The following is an 18,711-nucleotide window of genomic DNA, read 5'->3' on the forward strand; positions in this document are numbered from 1 at the left end:
TTCCACTATCCATGATATGGATGAAAGATTTTAAAAACATTCTTTGTAAGGACTTTTCATTAAAAATTGGTTCTAGAGACACAAGATTGTCCAAGCATTTCCCGAATATTTAGTTTAATAAAAATAACTTTAAAGACTATTTTAACTCTAATGACTGTAACAAACATTCAAGGCTGGTCGTTACTTATAGACCTAACTGAATAATGTTGTGCGATAACTTAAACTTTATTGTATAATTAACTCTTGGAGGCATGACTTAGATTCAGTGTCATGTAACAGCGAGAGGGACGCGTTATCAAGAAGCATTGTTGTCGTGCGCTTGCATGAATGTTATATACTTTTTGCATGCGGTCCGTGCAGAGCTAGAAGCTTAAAAGTGGTGGCTGAAAAAAAAATTATTGGGTGCAGTATCCTTGACCATCCTTAGATCGATGAACCTTTGCTTAAATGAAGTTTCTTTCATGAAAGGCTTTCATGCATCGTTTCATATCAACCTTACACGTAGGCAAAGCGTCAGTTTGCCTATTATTTTAACTCAAACAAGAATTGTCCTAAACGTTCGAACTCGTTGATCAGTCTTCACAATTTGAATGGAGAGTGCATCTTCATTCAAATTGAATAATGAATGTGAATAGCAATTTGGATAATTTTTAAGAAGAAATACTTACTTCACTTGAATAACGAAATCAGAAGCAATGGAAGCAATTGTTAATTATACTTTATTGCACATTTTCATTACACTACGGTGAGTGTTGAAATTGTGGGATTGTTTACATAAAATATAGTGAACACGGGAAAAATTACGAAAAAAAAAATTTTAACAAGTAATTTCACGCGTATATACATATATACAGTATTAACCAGCGGTCAGGTTCAGAATATTTCAATCATGAAAATAACGTGTCAAAACATGGTTTTTAGATGTGAAGGAATATATATGATCAAGACTTGATTCATTGGAGTGTATAGCTACCACGTGCGAAGATTGAGGTCTCCGGGGAATTTTTTTTAGGCCGTTAGAAAGATCAGTTGTGGCAGGCAGCCATTGCAGCAAAGATCGTCAGTCAGGGCACTTATGCGGCAAAGGTCAGCTGAATTACTCTTTCAGCAAAGCATGTTATATTTTTAAAGGTGAAAGTCTATAAACAGCCTAATTTTCTAGCCATTAGTTATTAAAATCAAAATCCAAGCTGAATCGTCGCCGATGAAAAAATGGGGCAGCTTCGTTTTCCAGGAAGTGGAGAGTTTTCTAAAATGTATAATGGTATACTTATGTTTCAAAGTCTAAGCAGGTGGCATGTAAAATGGTAAATGCCACATTCGAATTTTCAAATTACATCAGAAAAATTAACAGAATATCAAAATTGTTGGGAAATTTGAGTCAACTTTTATTACACTCAATATAATATCCAATAAATTCTGCTTATGGACGGATGTAGAAGCATTAAATTGGTAATTCGTGGAATAAAATAAATTATTGAAAAGGATTTTCAAGGGGTGCTAATCTTGTCGTGATACCAAGTGCAATAAAAGTAAAATCATTACATGTTACTTTAGAGAGCGAGAGTGAGTGCATGTGTTATAGTTGACTGAACTTGTCTGAACGATAACAACGTAAACATTATGCGAGTTCCAATAGATGCGATGCCTAAAATCGTGGCGTGCAACGGCACTGAGGAATTTTAGAACAAGTTGTTCATGAGTCAACGAAGTAAGAATAGGAGATTCAAGGTGAACGATCGGGCAGTTGCGTCTTAACACATCGAAGGTATTTCCATGCCACATAGCTGGAGTCTCAGAAACTTTTACCCAAAATTAAGTTCGTGACTAAGAAAATGTTAGGAATGAGAGTTGTTTTACACATGTACGCAAGCATCTTTTGCATTTAACTTCAGCATGCGTAAACTGCGAATGTCTGCCAATAAAATAAGTCAAATTAGAACAAATCTTTAAAAAATAATAGTAGTCGTTGACCAACTACTAAGCGCATATAGTTATAGGCCAAATAATATAAGTCGCTTATGTTGCTGTCTATTGTAACTCGCGTACGTGAGACCTGGTTAACAAAATCGGAGCTGGTAACACGAGGGGGATCGTCGTGCATAAGAAGTTCGGGAACTTTGAGCGAGTTGAGCAGCAAGCTAATCATTGTTACTGGAAGTGTCAGCGTTGAACACAAAGACGGCAAGAGACTGACTTGTTCGCTTATAAAACGGCGCTCTGTACTCCAGACGTTGGGTAATCAACACCCGCGAGTCGCAAGCAAGCATATGTGTGAAGGAAATGAAAAACTCGTTACCTTTGAGTAAGAAATATAAGCATACGACGCATAAGTTCAGGATATGAAAGACTCGTTAACTTTACTTAAGAGGTATAAATTACACGCCTACGTTCTGAATACTGGAGACTCGGGGCCTTTACATATGAAATATACATAAAGGCATAAGTAAAAAGGCGCAAACTCGTAAGTTCCACCAAGAGGAATTTAACTCGATTAATACGAAAAGAAAGAGAGTAATATGAATTTTTATGCTGGATTTAGATATATGACATTTATATGAAAAAATTGAGTAGATCATAAAATATGCATGATTTAAACTCACGCGCTGGAGCAGACAACTTCAAAATAGGACGCATGATGGGCAGAATAAGCGGATTTTTATAATATATTATGGTCTATTATATTATATTATATATACATTATATTTTATTATAGTTAGAATATTATTCTATGCGAACCTGAAGGGCAAAGGTTGGAATTGATGCACGCTTGGAATGCGGAGGGTGAAAGGAGCGAGCAAAATGAACCATGAAACAAACAGGGTCAGACGCCAACAGATAATTCGATGGTCGAGAGGAAACTAAATCGCAAGACGTAATTTTTTTCACGTACGAAAAAATAATAAATACACTACAACAACTTACTCTCAATAAAATTGTAAGAAGAGGAGAGAGGAATTGGAGGATGATCACACCATTCGTCAGGTGATTTTTATTTACATCTTCTCATTCATTTCAATTGCTGCGATAAGGACATGAATGTTGTAACTATTGAAAATATAGTAAATTTTGAAAGAAAAAGTAACAGCTAATTAAATGTTAAATTTGTAAAATTCTGTTCCCTTTATGAGTTAAAGTCTGGAATTAGGCAAATATTTTGAAAACTAAAATTAGTATAGTATAAAAAATCATTTAGGATGATATCGATGCATCTACATTACAAAAATATATTGATGAATCCAATCTACGAATTCATGAATCTACGAATTTGCCCCTCAGTCAGGGGTAGAACAGTTTTGAGATTGTAATGGGGTTATTATATCATTTTGTTGCATAATAAATCAAGTACAATTTATTCATAATTATGTCATACCAATATTTTGGTCACTTTGGGGGAGATAGTGATTCCGCATCATGTTACGGTAAGGGAAGTGACTTCCTAGCCATTATAGTGACGATTAAGTCATGAACGACATCGTTGGCTGCAATGGTTGTGTAATTTCGTCTGTCTATGCTCCTCATGTTCCTTGGTATTTCTCTGGTTCATTAATTATGTAATTCCCATATTACTAATTATACATTTTCTGATTTTTGTAATTCGATTACCAATGGACAATTACAATCGTCATTTATTTGCCTTTCATTGTCTTGACGGTAACATGTATTTAATTATAAGTGAGACACATGGTTGACCTCGCCCAAAGGCGCTGGCAACAGCATAGGTATATGCAATCCTGCTTGGTCGCCCAAGCAAATAAGTTCTGAAAGCAGGTCATAAGTAGACAAAGTCAGTGACTTGCAAGGCGGCAGAAACAGCTATCAACGTTCTGATAGCAGGTCGTATGTAGACAAGTTCTGTGACCTGCAAGACGGCAGAAATACATAACTATCATCGTTCTGATAGCAGGTCGTACGTAGACAAAGTCTGTGACCTGCAAGACGGCAGAACAGCTATCATCGTTCTGAAGCAGGTCGTACGTAGACAAAGTGTGTGACCTGCAAGACGGTAGAACAGCTATCATCGTTCTGATAGCAGGTCGTACGTAGACAAAGTTTGTGACCTGCAAGACGGCGAACAGCTATCACCGTTCTGATAGCAGGTCGTACGTAGACAAAGTCTGTGACCTGCAAGACAGCAGGAATAGCTATCATCGAAAGATCGGCATTTCGTGACGCTGTTATGCAAGATCAAGTCATGAGCTCAAGCATTGAAGACAGCGTAACTGACTGAGCGAATGGGATAACATCTACATTAAAATTTGCCGTTTGTAGGAACGTGGTCAAAGAAAAAAATTAGATTGTCGAATAGATAACGATCACCTAATAACTTCATCACAGAGACATGAATTTTCATTCTTGCAATGCACTAACTGGATTAAAATGTAAATTGAAGGATAAGATCTTCAGGTAAAGTAAAATTTTATTTTTTTGTAAAAAGCTTACTTACAGGATTAAAATGTAACTAATTAGATTAAAATGTAAATTGAAGGATGAGATCTTCGGGTAGAGTAAAATTTCATTTTTTGTAAAAACTTACTTACAGGATTAAAATGTAATTTGAACAAAGAGATTTTTCAGTGAAAGTGAAGGAATAAACAATTTAAAAAGAAGCCAACAACGAAGAACGAGAGTTGCAGAAACATCGTTCTCGTGCTCGCGCTTCATCGGCGTTTCGCTCCAAGAAGCGGAAAGTAAAACGCAGTTGAAGCGAGAGCGACAACGGCTCGCGCAGGTGTGACGTCACGAAACTCGATTACTCCACGAAAATTCCGCGTGAGTGTCCGTGCGACTCAATTTTTTCATTTTTTCTCCTCGAAAAATAATTTAAAGACAGTCTATCTACCGTAACATCACGTAATAAGTTCGGGAATATATTACCGTCCATATATCGAGATTTTAACCATTTTTACATAGAATATCATATTATTTATATAGGACCGGATGGTTCGCTGAATTTCTGCCTCTTCTAACGCATTGCGCATAATTTTTCTTCATCTGAGGCAATCATTTATTCAATACATTTCGTTACTTCTATTAACTTATAAATTGAATATTATCAATGCCATACGGATGGTTGGTTGCCTATTTCGGTTTTTACCTTCCACGTGTGAAATCGTAAAAAATTTTCTTCTACAGAACCTTAGTTTACTTTTAGTCACCGATTGCCCGTTTATATTTTTCCAGTATACTGGGATGAGTGGAGACATCAATATACAGTACAAAGCTACAATATAACCTTCAGTAAGTAAAATATTGACATTTCCCTACCATCTTTCGACCAAGGCGTAGCATGAGAACATTCTAAAGAATTTCCGACGGGACCACGGGCTACTAGTCACATATATCAACTTAGACGAGACTGCAACAAATAAGGCGTCACATGGAAATAACCTTGAGTTATGGAGGTTGTCTGGACGGACAGAAAAACTGATCAAGGAACGGATGGAGACGGAAGTTGATCGAGGTCGATGTGTTTTTTATGGCCGTAATGAGTATCGAAAGCGTGACTGCGTCACACGTACAAGTCCAGTCATACTGATCCGAGTTTCGTATAAGTCGTATAACTTTACAAGATATTTTCAAACTTCATGTGCTCACTTTTGGTTTTAATAATTTGAAGACTACAAATAACGATCTATGTATCAATAATTGCGAAGAAGCAGAAAATGTAGAGTATTAACTGCCCAGCCGAACCAGAACTAACTTATAACCACAGAAAATATTTGTTGAATCGAGAACATCACTGGAGGCAGAAGTTTTGGCTTTTGCATTGAAATGGAGATTAAATAGCTTGCCTATTTAAAGCAGAATTTAATAGTTTTCGAAGATGAAATGATAGCGCTTAGCTGGAATAAGAAGAAAGTCTTGCAAAGAGGGCGAAAGTTCGAGAAAACGTGGGCGAGTGCAGGGAGTGCTGCGTGAGCGAGCGTGATGGCTGAACGATCATCTGTGCGCCAGTGAAAGTAGCAGCAACAACAGCAATGACAAAAGCACGCAGCAGCCAACATCAGTATCAGCAACAACAGCAATGACAACAGCACGCAGCAGCCAACATCGGTATCAGCAGCAACAGCACGCAGCAACCAACATCGGTATCAGCAGCAACAGCACGTAGCAACCAACATCGGTATCAGCAGCAACAGCACGTAGCAACCAACATCGGTATCAGCAGCAACAGCACACAGCTACCAACATCAGTATCAGCAGCAAAATAAATTACAACAACAATGCACGGCTATACTAAAGTAAATACGAAAATTTCAACAACCGAAAAGTTGTCGCTCCCGAAACCATCCGACATGCAGCAACAGGAGAATTTTACCCGTCGTATTCAGTATATCTATAGGCTAATGCATTATATGCAACATCCTAATGGAGTCCGCATAAAATTTGAAGAATTGAAGCAAACTAAAAAATTGCTAATTTTTCTGCCGTCAATAACACAAGAAATACTTCCCAGAAATATCATGAGCAACGGAATCAGCATCGAAATATACACATGAAATACAATTTATACGATGAAATTTTGTTCTAAAATTTTTTCTAAAATTCATGAATATTCACGCAAAATACACATTCAATAAGATTGCATATCTTTCTGTCAGAAAATATTTGATACTAGGTAAAGAAACAACAGCCCTTAATTAGGCAGATGACGCTAAACATGCATATGTACTTTAACTACGAGTTGACACCTCAGTCGTGTACTACGACTGATTCGTCAACCAAAGATCAAAAATTATTAATCATTATTACTAAGGATTAAAAGTTATTTTCCTTGAAATAACATTTAATGAACGTTTTTCCAACGTATAATAAACATAATTTCAACGTTTAAGCAACGTTATTTCAACGTCTAATCAACGTTATTTCAACGTCAGATGCCTAGGGCCCCCCCTCCCTCCCCCGGTCGCGAGATGAAGGAAGGGGCGGCATTTTTGTGACCGGCGTGGCAGGTTGCGGCGGCCGGCGTCGGGCGCCCGGCCCTGCACGAGAGAAAGTCCCGCGGAGAAAGGAAGATGCGGACCCTAAACTCGACCTTGGAACTTACTAAGGTCAGTGACAAGATTTCTGGAAGGCTAACAACATGAACCGAAGATGTGAGTAGCTTAAATTACAAGTTCATTTTAAAATTCTTGTGATTTAAGCAACGAAAGCGGAAAAATTTATTGAAAAATCTTGAAATTCAGACTAAATCATGTGTCGGTGGTTTGAAATTTACTTAAAAACACCATACTAAGCAGTATGGTATCCTAACTAAATGGATAAACTTGTCTAAATCTTTCTATGTCTTAAATTCTAGAATGAAACATTTGAAGGACGTTATAATCAAATGAAGGAATCCAGTGAATATGAAGAAACGAAAGCATTATCCACTTATGAGCGAATTTAATCTGAAGTTCACGTGTATTTGGTACTGCATAATCGTCTTCTAAGAAGACGAGATATGTCTCACACAAAGAAATTTTATAGGAGTCGAAAATTTGAAACAACAATTCTAAGCCTTCATTATTTTGTTCCAAGAAAACTCCAAGCTAGCTAAGCACCTCGAGGGATTCGTCAAAACCCGCTCTCATTTTGATCGCCCACGATGCATATTTGCAAGACCTTCAATAAGGATCCTTCCCGATCTTCTAAAGATAATATGTCTTGAAAATATATAAGAAGATTTCTCTCAGCAAGAGCCATAAATGGCCTTCACGTATTGAAAAATTGCGATACCGGAGATGCTATACACAATAAACGAAAGAACATAAACTTTCTTACACTCAAAACAACAAGTACGTCGCCGCTTGTTAAAAACGACATGCGCACTGCGAAAGATCGCTACTCCCTCATAAGTATGCGTTAATATGGTCTGCTGTAAAAAAACGTTTTTTATGTAAAGGTTAGTTTAAGCCATGCAAAAGAGACATTAATTTTCGAAATGAGAGTGCCAAGGCACCGCAAGTCGGAATCAAGAAACGCATTCAATTCTGTACACCCAACCTAATGAAAGACACCTTCTGATTGTCATGTCGGTGATCTCGGCACGCGAAAGCGATAAAAAATCAAATAGAAAGCACACATTTCTGATCAGGAACTAACTTGTATTCGTCAAGTTAATGAACCAAAGCTTATATAATCACTCCCATTGTATTAATGTAATTTTCCCCACGTGTGCCTCTGATTCACCGACACACATTCCACCCACACCAGGACATACATGCATGCACCTGCGGCAGGGATTCCGAAACTCCAAGCTCGACCTTAACATTTTGCCGGACTTTACAGATCAAGCCTGCTGAGCTTGCGACCTTTGCAGCTAAACTGCCCACCGCCTCCTGACTCTTGTAGGAAGTGGACGCCCTTTGCAACGATGCTTAGCACCCACCTGGGGCCAGAGGCTCTAGAACATGCTTATGATGCTCGTAAGTCAATCCGTTGTCTACGGATACAGTGAACACTCGTTGATGCTGAATATATTCAAAGACTTTGTAACGAAAGTAACCGTCAGTGGGCAAAAAATTAAGTCATGGCACCGGGTTAGTAAATAAGCCGGGTTCAGTGATTGTCAGGAAACGAATGCGATGCAAGCTACGCGAGACAAGTTCCCGGGCTAAACATGTGTTTCAAAAAGTAATGAGACGTGAGAGCATTGCATGGAGGGAGATAAATTCGTCTTCAAGGTCAATAATGAGGTAAACAAGAATGTGAAATGATGAAATGTGGTTTCACGAGTCAAAAATGCATCCAATTAAATGCTTCTAAAATTCAAATACGAGTACCTGCAATAGTGTCGAAAGGAGCCAATTTAAAAATCATTACCCGATCATTCTTTTCGGTCAATCAGTGAGTCGGACAATCGGAATCGATCCGCAAAAGTAGTGTTCAGAGCGAACCCTTTATGTTCTCACGTTCTTTTGGCAACTAAAGGTAAATGAATGAGTTTTCATCGCCACGCTACAACATGTAAAATAGAACAAATAAAGCCCTTGCTAAAAGATCTAACTACAAAATATTTTAAGCACACATATTTAAATAGACCACGAGCTAAAATACAACATGGAACAGTGCAAAATAAATTGTAAAATTTGGAACTTACATATTTGGGCATTGGGTTTTCCATATTTCGGGTTGTGTTTATTCACGTAAATCTACTGAATGTCCGACACTAAATCGAATGTCGTTTTCCGAGCGACTTGGTCTTTCTGTGCTGGTAAACTGCAGAGCGAAATATTTCAGTATCGGACAACTTTAAAAATTTTGAAAGATGGATGACTTTCCAGAGCTCCAATAAACATTGACATAAGAAGAAAAAGTATTTTTGAAGCAATTGGAACTGTGAGGAACAGTAATGGGGGTGTAGGCCACTAGCCGTTTTCAAATCAAATCTATAATCATACACTAAAACATTTGTTAATTTCACAAATAATTCATCGACAAATCACGAAATAAAAAAAAAGTCTAACTTATCCATACCGGCCACTCAAAATAGAGATAATGATATTATTCTTTGACTTGAACACATTCTAGACACTTAGACACAGAGTTTCCATATAATTCTTTGGCTTACCCAACAGGCACCTAGAAAAATTGTGAGCTTTTATCCAAATGCTGACACACTTTTTGCCTTGTGTGGGTTACCTTGACCCAGTTTGGCTGGAGAAAGGCGTATCAGTGCTGAATACAGAAAGTGTGTCACTATTTCGACAGTATAATCCATTGCATGGTTATTAACCCTCTACCGCCTGACATGAGTAACCGGAGCAATATTGTCACAAACCTACTGCCCAAAAAGGATACGTTCTTGTGAGCGCAAAATGGCTTGCACTGATGGTTGCCGACACGTACGACAACTTTAAAATGTTCTCTATTATTATAAGTATAGTATAGTATCTTCGGCATTAAAGAGTAGGCCTGGATAGGCCTGTCGCCGATTCTTGTGCTTTTCTTGAGTAGACTGGCCTTTTGATCAGATATTTTCAACGGACGGTAGATTTAAAATCGATTCTAGATATCAGTTGTTCCGTAGGGTACGAGGCATATTGCGTACAAACGTTCTCAGGTTGCTACACTAAAAAATTTACGTATAATTTAAGTATAAAGTTGTGTTCCCGGAGAGTGACATACGGCGGTAGAGAGTTAAGAGTGCAGGACTCCTCAATACAGCGTCATTGGAAGGCAGGTCTGTATGCCATTATTCATCTTCCCCTGATACGTCACAAGTGTGACGCCATCGCTGGTACGAGGTTGAGCCTAGCCATGACGACCGATGATGATGTCATGGACCTGAGAATCCTCATTGCTTTTATGCGTATAAACAATTTTATTTTGTTTAGGTATGTAGCTTAAGTAGGATATGCATTACATGGGTACAAATGCGATATAAACATCTTTCTTTTGATATAAACATCTTCATAAACATCAATCAGGCTATCAGGGTTAAATTGTATCATCGAATGAAAGATTTCCAAATACCACGATCTAGGAAAAGTACCAAATAATACCGAGGAATAATTGGTAGGGGAGTTTACATGACGACGAACCCAAAAAGTGTAGCTATTGAGACGTTCTGGCACGCTAGGTGTAGGTATGGGCTTGGGCAGAAATAAAGGAGCGTTGCGGCGCACAGGCTTGTCAGCTATGCGTGCTGTATATGTCAAGCGAAGGTTCAGTAGGTTGTTGTATATGTCAAGCGAAGGTTCAGTAGGTTGTTGTATATGTCAAGCGAAGGTTCAGTAAGTAATGTCAATGTCACGGCGTCCAGATCAGTGCACCTCCCGGGCGCGGAGAAGGCGACCATGGAATATCCTGCTTAACATTCTTGTCAATTTCCGGCTCGCCTGAACTGACACCAATACAGCTGAAATGTAAGCTTATTTTTCATCAACACGAAGAATGACGAACTATAATTTTAAAAACGATATATTTGTAAACTATATTTATTGAAGAATAATTGACATCTTTCGCATTTATAAAGTGAAACGTTAGTAAAAGTTTAGTTAGTCCCCCAAAAAAGAATAACTTGTGTTGCTCAAACAACGTAACGATTAATTATTGAATCAAGTAAATTATGAGCTTCTGGAAGTCAAGCAACAAATAACAATAACACTATATACAAAATTACGTTATTTTACACTTAAAAAACAGATAAGACCAAAATTTGTGAAAGAAAGCAAACCATTTTAATTTGATAGCAAAATTCATGAAAATATTATCGTAGATAAAGAATACGTAAATTAGTTGGTTGAACGCGTATGAAAAAATTGCTATCCCTTTCTGGCGTTTATGTTGGAATATTGCTAAAATGAATGCGAAAATTTCGACTTCCTGGAACATGAACCCAACAAATAAATCTCTTCTGGTTAAATAAAAATGGCATCAATTTAAGCATGAAAATACCAAAGCTTGTAATAATCGAAAACCCAATTAAGGTGCAACTATAGCTACTAGAATCCTCATGCATTGCCTGTTCCACGGTCACATTATTAGTGAGCTGCGTCCTAGGAACCTAATTACAACCTTTACAAGTTCCCCATCAAAATTTCGACACTCACTGGAAAGGACCTTAGATTGGGACCGGCAGTGAATGAATAAAAGGCTTTATCGGGACACCAAGCAAAGAAGATTCCAACGCTGATGAAAGGACCGGCCAATCTCTAGTCTTTTGTTACAGCGACACTTGGGGAAAAAAGGCAATGTGAAATGCTTTAAATCGTACAAAGACGCCCAGTGAAAAAAGCTTTAATCGTGCTGGGCACTGAGTAAACTAATGGCCGGTGAACATAAAAATATGAGGCAATTTATACTTTTAATCAAAGGAAACATAGGACTTGAAAAAATTATTCGATGTATTTACAAATAGACTTTTTCCAGTAGAATGTAAGATATAGTAGTTGAAGAATTCTCCATGGTTGTTGCTAAGGATGAAAATTCTCGTTAAAAAAAATATAAAATAAAAGTTTTTCGAAAAAAACAGTCAATATATTATCAATCGCTCAGTGGGGGCCCTGTGATGATAGGAAATCTATACTACTGGAATAAAAGTGCATATAATCATATAGGAGTAGAATAATAAGGGGCCTAATTCAAGGTAAACGCGACCAGTTTGTATAACGGGTCCATGGGCAATATTGTCATGTGATGAAGACATCATTATTTGGAGTGATTTTCAAGATTCAAGGGCGTGAGCAGAGAAAAATTTTTCAGCCAAGTCTGGAAAGATGAATAGACCACCAGGAAGTTACAATCATGGTCGGCCTAGCCCAGATAACTTTATAAATGTTTTAGCAGGTTTAGCGGATATTGCATTTTTAGGGCAAAAGATAGACCTAAATCATAAGGACAATACAGACATTGCGTCAAGGCGGAGAATTGTAGTTAAAAATTATAATAGTAGGTAAGGCTGAACCATTTTATATAATGATAATTAAGAATGAACAAGGTCATCCCTGCTCTAATGATTTGCTATAGGAAGAACCGAACCGTTGATATAAATATTTGACGCCAAAAATAGCATCGAACTTCATTTCAGCTAAACAATTATAGTGAGTAAGCGAAGCCTCCCATGTTTATCTCTTAAAAAATATATCGCTGGATAAAAGTCAGAAAATCATAAAATATTTAACAAAACTCAATAACCATTTTCCTGCATAGTAAATACGAAAAGTGTGATTAATAGCAACAGTTATTATATATATGACAAATATATAAAACTGAAGTGCTAGTAATAGCAACTGTTATTTAATGTATGACATATGAAACTGGAGTGTGATTAATAGCGATTGTTATGCGCGATCTCCGACCTTCAATGAGGGTAAACAATTTAATAAAAAGCGCACTCCTTCAGTCCGTCGCGTGGTCTCTCCGGCATCTCGGAGCAGGAAGCGGACATGGCGCCGCCCGCCCCTGCACGCGTAACTGTCCCGTCAGAGTTGAGGTGATACTGACTACTTCTTACGACGGCACTCATTCGTGCAACTTCTTACGACGGCACTCATTCGTGCAACTTCTTACGACGGCACTCATACGTGCAACTTCTTACGACGACACTCATACGTGCAACTTCTTACGACGGCACTCATACGTGCAACTTCTTACGACGGCACTCATACGTGCAACTTCTTACGACGAAATTCATTCGTACACCTTGTAACGACTTACCTCATTTCGCATCTTTTATACGACAGCAACCAGTCGTAATTGCCCTCAACACTAATTTCTACTTGCACATGCGTGTAATAAGTTCCACTTCCAATCTATTACGTTGAATAAGTTGAACTTAATGACGTACTTAAGTTCAGAGTATTTGATCTTTTATTTGTTTTAAACTCATACTCAAATAAAAGTTCTGATAAACCTTGCAGAGACGATTTAATTGTTAGCTAAACACAAAATATACAACAAACCACCATGCCATGTTTGCAAAAGTTCCCAATTATGTTTCAAACATTGAGCTCCAAGTTAATATTTACTTAAATTATAACGAACTTGCAAGTGGTAAAATTGAGTTATAATTCAAGTTGCTCAAAGTTTGGCTTCCGTCACATATCGTCCAAAAAGAGATAATTGCAAGTAATACTTTTTCTTTCTTTTACTTTTGATATACTGGGCCCATACTTTCAAAAAAAATTAAGAGATCGTAAGTTCATCAGCCAATCAATGACGGGCTTTCAAGCAAAATCCACCAATCATAAACGAGAAAATAGAGCGTAAGTAATTACGTTCACTTAGCGAGTTTTGAAAGTATGGCCCCAGGCTGGTCGTCAACATGCATTCTTCGTAACGATAAATATAAGCCTTCGTAATGGCAGATAATTCACTTTTTAAAGTGTCAGACAATAACAAATGACTTGTTTTATTGATAAGGCTTGGACCAGCTAAATAAAATTCGTTGTAATGCTAGTCCAAGCATTAATTACGTCGTAATGCAAACGTTTATCGTTACTGTAAGAACCTAACAATTCCTAGAAGATAAATATTGCATAGAAGAATTATTTTGTGAGCAATCAACACGGATCGATGAACATGTTAAGTTAAATCGAAAATAATAAACTTTCTACACAATTTAGATACATTTATAATATTTAATTTGTACTCTAATTTATGGGAAAAGAAATTAATCTTCAATGCTTTGTTCACAAAGACTAATGAAATGAAAAATGGAAAAAAAATTGAAATGAGAAAATTCGTCACTAATGAACTCATTTTTGCACGCAAGAAAGAGAAATTGTAGTGTCAAGTTGAGTACAATATCAACATACATCAATGTGCAAGTACTGTATATTTATGTTGGACATCAACTATTCAATAAACATGAAATCATTCGATTTTTACCGTAAATAAATTTCATCTTGCCACATTCAGGTATGGAAATCCTTGAAACAAGATGTCCAAGGTTTCCTCAAACTTGTCACGGACATTCTTCGTTGAAAACTAACGTGCTTGTTTATAATTTAAGCACGAATTTTTCAGACGATAAAAAGCGAAAAGGTAAATGAAACTAAGAAACAAAATATAAAATGAAAAAATACTCAAACGAATGAAAAGGATAACGAAAGGTATAGTTGTGCATATAATTTAAATAATTAAACGAATGTGCAATTCGTTTACAAAACAAAACAAATCATAGTGAAAATTACGCTTCAAGTTTTGTTTCGAAAAATAAAGTGGACAAGTATTTCATATGAATCCCGGCAGTTATAAAGCAACTACACAATCAGCAAAAATGGATCGACTTGAGCGAGTACTGATTTATTTTTCGAACGAAACTCACGTTATTGGCAGGTATGTGACATAATGTAATTTCTGTGATTTTCTTTGTAAATAGTTAAGTATATTAATATTTTAAAATAGTTTTCATGGCTATTTTGAGATATTATTGATGAATGTTTATGAATCTAAAAAATGGTTCGGGCTCTGACGAACCTATTACCTCATACTATTGCAAACAAATTAAATACGAGGCGGGAACGAGAAACATTTTTCAGAACTGCATCAGCATCCAGAATTTGCGCGTGGCTGCATCAGTTCTCAGCAGGTAGTGTTGGTCCCGTTAGACGAGCTTGCAGCGTGTAAATTACTTGAACTAAAACGTGACTGTCCGCGACTTGAAGAGAAAAATCTCACGAAACAATGGGACGCCCGAAACAAAACAGGAGTAACGGGGACGAGGTGGACGACCGAAGTGCAACCACGTCTTCTAAAAATCTTAAAATTAGATTGAAATAATCGTAAAAATTCACTCACAGATCACGATCCGAGAATCACGGAGGTTGAGTAAATCCAAGGTTTTGCAATGAATTGGTAGAATCCACCTACAATATTGTCTGGGACCTCGAATTAAGGCTAGAAAAGTCTATATGGATTATCTAGCGACTAGTCTCATAACGCTCTTTTTATTTCTCTTGAAAAAATGCCCGGAACGATTAAAAAAAATGACCGAAACGATATTTAAAAATGCCCGAAGCGATTTTTAAAAATCGCGAAGCAATTTTATTCGGCTTGCGCTTATGATCCGATCTCACCCTGTAAAACTGTTCCACTAAAAGTTATGAAAATTAAGCCAGATTAGAGCAGAGATATTCACGCGTATCGAAGCATAACTACAGCACCAAAAAGGGCTCAGGCCAAGTCTTTTCCTTCTCAAATAGCTCCAATTGCCCATTTGCCATCACAAATTGTCCGATTTATCTGCATTTTTGAAAATTGTTGAAGGACAAAATATCTTCAGGTCTGTACATAAAGCCAAGTCCGGAACAGAGATGGAGTTCAAGTCCCTTATTGCAAACCACAACAGCTCCGTGAGCTGATCAAGAAGAATCAAAACCTAGCCTATATATTTAAGCCATAATTTTTGCTCTTGACTATAGCTTTCGATGAGGAAAAAATATAATGACAAAATTTCCAATCAAATAGACATCAAGCGGACACACACTTCACTTGCTGTATATAATTAAAAAAAGTAAATTCAACGTTGAACAGATTTCACGACCAATTATGTATGTATGCAAAAAATATGGCGGGAAGTCATGTTACCAGCCTTCAGGACATGAATTAGGGCATTTATCAAAAATTTCGAAAAATTAAATAATTAAAAATGCATTAGGCTATCTCGTCATTGTTGACGGCTTTAATTTCTTATACTTTTGAAAACTTCGTAAAATAGATAATGTTCTATCTTCTTCGGAGCATCTTAGCGATTATGCCTTATAATTACAAGTACTAAGGACATTCGTTAGACGGATATTTTTACCATTAATTTTAGATTTTTTGCAACGCATTTAAGTGGGTTTCAGGTTCAGTATTTAATCCTGAGTTTGAAGGCTTCAAAGAATTTGTTTTTTTATTGTTGGGCACTAAGGCGGGCGCGTATATGGCGACGCAAGGCCGAGCGTTCAGCCTTTGTCGGCCTTGGCGCAACCGCATGTAGTCCGCGGCCGGCCACGCCCCCGCGCAACAACGCCTTTATTCTGACGCTTTCTAGAGCCTTTATCCACGACTTATCACGCTTGATAATCATCATGAGAAATTTAACTTTATTGCATTCATAATATAGTGATATTGTCAATTCTAAAAATTAAATTCACATCTGTTTACAACTTTAACGAATAAAAATTAAGAATGTGCAACGAAAAATAAAAGCGCAATAAAAACTCGCGACTCGAAACATTCCTTATATTTTTCAGTATTGCAAACGACAATATTTTATAACTCTAATGGTTCAAACCATCATTCAGGAATCGTATCAATAATGCTGCCAAGAAAATGGCAGGTACTCGCTTATCTCAGCTTAAAAGAAGCTCTTTTATCTCATTCTGCAATGAGCAAAAACTGGAACCGATAAGCCACACCGGATGCGCATGTCGGCTGAGAGAATTGCTTTAATTCTCGATCACATTAATTAGGCTAAGATGCGCCCTAAGAGTAGCAAGTTCGGCTAGAAGATAGGCCTGAGAGCTGCATGTTCGGCTAGAAGATAAGTCTTATTTTAATTAATCAGCTCGAAAACAATGCAGGAGGAGATAATTATTGATGCATCGAGTCCCCTTGAACATCTCCAGTGTTTGCATGACTTGGCATCTTTTATAATGAGTGAAGGCCGACGGCACGAATATTAAGAACAGGTTTCTAAAGTAGTCAAACTTAAGCTCATAAGTGCCTGATCATAAACATGCTGAGTAACCAACAAATTTAACAATTTTCCCACACGCATGGTAATTCATAATAAATAATACTTTTGAACGAAAAAAATATTCGAAACGATTTCCTCTATTTGAGTTTATTCAAATGATTTCAACAGCATTGTTCAAAAATTTTAGTGGAATAGTTATCTGAAAAATGTCTGTGAATAGGAATGTGGGATGTAAATGTAAAACAAAACCATGAAATAACCTTCATTTTTTAAAAGGCCTTTAATCGAGTGATAATTCACTATTTTTTAAAGACGATGTATGATTTATTGTGATAGGCAGCTGAGAATTATTACCTACACTTGGGTAGGAGCCGAAATGTAGGAGGAGACATTCACGATGCTGAAAAGCTAAGTGAATTAGCAATATATCATGACAGATTCAAAATTCGGAGAGCACTTTTATTACCGCAAAGAGCATTAGCTTAAATAAATAGCTTGAACTAAATAAAAAATTTCAGAGGCCAAAGCTCTAATCAGTATTAGCACTCATGTAATCAGTCTGCTTCATCAAGAATTTTTATATTAAAGGTGTATATAGATAATAAAGATCTGGTACTAAAAATAAATTGAATGTTATTGAAAATATGAATTTCTTTGCTTTTAAATTCTCATTGTCAAACCAGTATATGAGATGATAGCACAGTTAAAGCTTGGCAGATTTTATGTTTGCTGGCCACCGTTTCCTTGCTACCATAGTTGCATTTGCAGAGGTAAATAACTTCTAAATGTTATTAAATACGGTGCAACTGGGACACAAAATGTAGAACTGGGACACAAAATGTAGACATTGCGCAGTAAGGGAAACAAAGAGCACATTTACAACCCGGAGGGCAGATAATTAGTCACAATTTGCAACATGCGCACAAGGAGACAAACGGAGAAGAATGTTTAATGCACTCCAACCTCACGGACTAGTCGTTAATCGTCACGCTCTGTTAAAAAGGCTTTAATTACTGAACAGGGAGTTCGTCAGGACAGGATGCAGCTGCAGGATTTTCGAGTCTAATTCACATTTGCCTAATTAAAGATTACGCAAAACTGCTGCTTATGCCGGGCACTCATGCGAAACTCCAATAGTGGAAATTCGTATAAGGAACCACGTAGAATATCAGTAGCTCGATCTAAATCACCATTCGTGAGGCGATAAGCATTTAGATATTCCAAGATGCTGTATTTATTGTAGCACAGTATTTTTAATAATTAATATTAAAACGATGTCTTGAAACAGTTAGAAGATTCTAAAATCTTCTTTCGGTCAGAGCTCGTGAACGGCGGAACGCAAAACCTTGAAAAAATTAGAGACCCAGACTCGAAATTAATAATTCATGAATTGAAAAAACACGTTACACCCAAAGTATTTTCCAAATGGTTTCCAAAGCAACCATTTTAATATAAATGGATTTTAAAATATTTTCCAAAAGTCTGAAAAATACATATATACAAAAACTCTTCTGAGAAAGTAGGTAAATTAAAGCATCATTATTCTTTACAAAATTTTACCCACATGCCTTGAAATCCAGTACCTATAAATTGCT

General features: G+C 36.9%; 1 protein-coding gene across 1 annotated transcript in view; it reads right to left on the reverse strand.

The window, feature by feature from the left end:
• LOC108677942 (chitin synthase chs-2) overlaps positions 1-18,711 on the reverse strand; it is an 87,080-nt gene that overhangs the window by 38,361 nt on the left and 30,008 nt on the right. The window lies entirely within an intron of this gene.

Source organism: Hyalella azteca, unplaced genomic scaffold (assembly GCF_000764305.2).
Source record: "Hyalella azteca isolate HAZT.00-mixed unplaced genomic scaffold, Hazt_2.0.2 contig11177, whole genome shotgun sequence".
NCBI lineage: Eukaryota > Metazoa > Arthropoda > Malacostraca > Amphipoda > Hyalellidae > Hyalella > Hyalella azteca.